Here is a 3,950-nt window from a genome sequence, read left to right as displayed (position 1 = left end):
AGAATGCACACCAGGAAAGTTCCCAGGAAAGACTGGAGGGGTCACAATGGTCCCACTTAAAACCCAGACTCCTTAAGCTCTTATCGCCTTTGTGACAGAACTTTCCTAGACATGTACAAAACCACAGTTGCTTTACTCACACCACTATTCCCTGCTTTGCACCGGAAAATTCTTGGATCGCTTCCACCGTTTCACATGAATAGTACCGTATACGTGAACAGTACCGTATATGTGAACAAACCCATATACGTGAACAGTACAGTATACGTGAATAGTACAGTATACGTGAATAGTATCGTATACGTGTACAGTGCCGTATACGTGAATAGTACCCCTTACGTGAACAGTTCCCGACTCTAAAAATACAACCAATAGCTCTGATACCACTGTTAGGAAATTGGTGGGTGAAGCAGGACCGCAGCTAAAATGAAATTGGAAATAAAATAAAGAACAAGCACAATAGAGGACACTAGAAATTACGTGGTTCAGCTTTTAACCTACGTCCACGGGCAAAGACAGAAGGAAATATTTTACTAGTGAAAAGGAGTTACAAGTATTGTAGTATTTTAGCTCACTACCCAAAACCCCAATACACCCAAACTCTCAAATCACTAAAATAAGAGCTTATAAATGCAAGCTCTTAAACTCTCTCTCAACTCCCTAAATTGCTTGTGTGTTCTCTTTGGGGGCATTTCTTGTTTGTGCTCAAGCCCCATTTGGGTTCTCTTGGAAACAATGAGTCTTCAAATTCTGAAGGGTGGTGGCGATGGCAATGTTTTCAATGGAGTTCATCAAGGGATGAACTTTATGGCTCCTTCTTCTCATCTTTCTCTATCAAACACTTTTGGGACTAAAAATCCTGAAACTGGGTTTCAGATTTTGAGCCCTTGTCCTATGGAGATAAATAAGAAACCATGGGAAGCTAGGAGAATCTGTGTTGAGGAGAGAGATGGGGTCTTTGGTGTTCATAAAAATAAGGGGCTGTCTTTGGATTTGGGCGAGGAAGTTGAGGATGTTATCAAGCGCCCTATTTCTGGAAAAAATGGCCACACTAAGCTCTGTACTAGAGGCCACTGGAGGCCAGCGGAAGATGCCAAGCTTAAAGAGCTGGTTGCTCAATATGGTCCTCAAAATTGGAACTTGATCGCTGAGAATCTTGAAGGAAGATAAGGGAAGAGTTGCAGATTGAGATGGTTTAATCAGCTGGATCCAAGAATCAACAGGAGGGCTTTCAGTGAAGAAGAAGAAGAGAGACTGTTAGCTGCTCATAGGTTGTATGGTAACAAATGGGCCATGATTGCCAGATTGTTCCCCGGAAGAACTGATAATGCTGTCAAGAATCATTGGCATGTGATCATGGCTAGGAAACACAGAGAGCAATCCAGCATTTATAGGAGGAGAAAGCCCTCTTCTGGTCCTTTCCAAAACAACAGTATTAATATCAATAATGCTAATGCTAGCAGTGATGAATCAACTATCTCAAGCAATAATGAATATGCTTCAACAATCACTGATCTTTCACTCACTCCCTCTTCAGCTAAAGTGTCTCCAGGATACTTCACTAAGTTTTCTCTAATGGGTCGTTCATCATCTGGAGAAAAAGAGATTACGAAGGGATGTGGAGATGTTGACAAAATTTATGACACAGGCTATGAGTTTTATCAAGCTGGGCCTATAGGAGGAGTGGTTATGAATGTGGACCAGTCTGGCCAGACAGATTCAAATTCAGAAGTCTCAGCAAATAAGTCAGTAGGCAACAACAACTCCAACAGCAACAAGGTCAATCTCTCTATGTATGGGGAAAATGAGACTAGCTATGAGAAGATCAACATGCCCTTCATTGATTTCCTTGGAGTTGGAGCTGCTTAAGAAAAGTTTTGGGTATTAGAAAAAATCAAAAATTCAGAAAATCAATCAGCCAGTGAAAGAGAAGCAAGCAACCAATGAGTTGAGTCCAAGTCTGCAGTAGCAGGTCTTTTCTCTATAGTCTTTAATGTACAGTAGTATCAGTGCAGTTAGTTCCATAAATGGCAAAAGAGAGTAACAGTAGAAAAGGTTAAAAAAATAGAGAGAGAGATGAGTAGTTGTTACAAGTTATATAATAATTCTCTGAAACTTGTAGTAGTTTTGGACTTATCCAAGCTAGCTAGCAGGCTTTGTTATTCTTTGCAAATTTTATGTCAATTTTCTGCAGCGTGTTGAATGACTCCATTAAAAAAAAAAAAAAAAAGGGAGCCAAAAATTTTGGCTATATAAAGAGGGCTTCCCACCCTCATTTTTCATCCAATCTTGAGAGAGCAATTTAGGGAGTTGAGAGAGAGTTTAAGAGCTTGCATTTATAAGCTCTTATTTTAGTGATTTGAGAGTTTGGGTGTATTAGGATTTTGGGTAGTGAGCTAAAATACTACAATACTTGTAACTCCTTTTCACTAGTAAAATATTTCCTTCTGTCTTCGCCCGTGGATGTAGGCTAAAAGCCGAACCACGTAATTTCTGGTGTCCTCTATTGTGCTTGTTCTTTATTTTATTTCCAATTTCATTTTAGCTGCGGTCTTGCTTCACCCACCAATTTCCTAACAGTGGTATCAGAGCAGATCGAAGCCAAGAAACTCAAGGCGCACTGGCTTCTGCTCTTCCAAGTAAGATCTCCGATTTCCCAAAGGCACAAAAAGCTCGGCGTTGGTCCTCAATCAGGTTACTTTTAGTCTTCATTTCAAATTCTGACGAGGCTAGTTTAGTTCGGTTAGGAGGATGAATTTTCTGCTGCGTTCTACTACTACGCAACACGTGGCCGCAGAACAAGTTAGTGTGCAGCAGGAGTCTCCCACGGACACGAGTTTTGTACCGAAACCTGCATCGACCTTGGAAGGTCTTATAACCGAGGATCCGTTTCCGCTGTATTCATCTTCTGATGATCGCGATGGAGAGAGTGATGGCGTTGGAGCAGAAGCTAGCGGCATTGCAAGTTCCAGCTGCAAGAATGACACTTCTGTTGTAGAAAATCACACTGATGTTTCTGAAGACAGAAGGAAATATTTTACTAGTGAAAAGGAGTTACAAGTATTGTAGTATTTTAGCTCACTTCCCAAAAACCCAATACACCCAAACTCTCTCAATCACTGTAACAAGAGCTTATAAATGCAAGCTCTCTAAACTTTCTCTCAACTGCTAGATTGCTCTCTCAAATGGAATGCCTAAACTCTTCATCTGCACTTCTATTTATAGCAAACTAGTGGCCAAGAAAATCAAAGCCGTGTTCACCAAATTCTTCATCAAAACCGTGTGCATCAAATTCAATCTTCAAACTTGTTGCAAGCTAACCATTCTTGTCAAAGCTTCTAGATGCAGCCATGCCAAACACTTCTAGATGCAACCAACTTTGACATTCTCCCACTTGGAGATTAGATTGAGAGTCAATCAATCTACACACCATCATTTATGCTTCGCCATAATCATGTTGCCTACGTTTCTGTTAGGCCATAAGAGTATCTACTCCAGACAAACTTATCAGTATTTATCGGTTTGGTCAAAACATCTGCTAGGTTCTCTTTGGTATGGATTTTCTGCAAATCCACACTTTCATCTTCCACTACTTCACGAACGAAGTGATACTGGACTCCTATGTGCTTTGTCCTGGAATGAAAGGCTGGATTCCTTGCAATGTGCAAGGCACTCTGACTGTCACAAAACACAGAAATTTTCTGTTGTTTGTGCCCAAGCTCCTCCAATAACCTTTGTATCCAAATAGCTTCCTTGCAAGCTTGTGTAGCTGCCATGTACTCTGCTTCTGTTGTAGATAATGCCACAACGGTCTGCAGTTTCGAAACCCACTTGTTGCGGAAACGTGGGTTGAGCAATTACTAATACTGCAACTTCTGGAGAAATATAAATGTGGTGATAAACAAATGCAAAGAAAATAGGACACAATAAATTACGTGGTTCGGCGTAAT

At 40.7% G+C, this 3,950-nt stretch overlaps 1 pseudogene; it reads left to right on the top strand.

The window, feature by feature from the left end:
• The first annotated feature begins 677 nt into the window (after positions 1 to 677).
• LOC18047893 lies at positions 678 to 1,869 on the top strand (annotated as a pseudogene).
• The last annotated feature ends 2,081 nt before the right edge of the window (positions 1,870 to 3,950 follow it).

Source organism: Citrus clementina, unplaced genomic scaffold, assembly GCF_000493195.1.
Source record: "Citrus clementina cultivar Clemenules unplaced genomic scaffold, Citrus_clementina_v1.0 scaffold_3, whole genome shotgun sequence".
Taxonomy (NCBI): Eukaryota; Viridiplantae; Streptophyta; class Magnoliopsida; order Sapindales; family Rutaceae; genus Citrus; species Citrus x clementina.
Note: the sequence above shows the minus strand (reverse complement) of the source record. Positions and strands in the feature narration are given on the sequence as shown.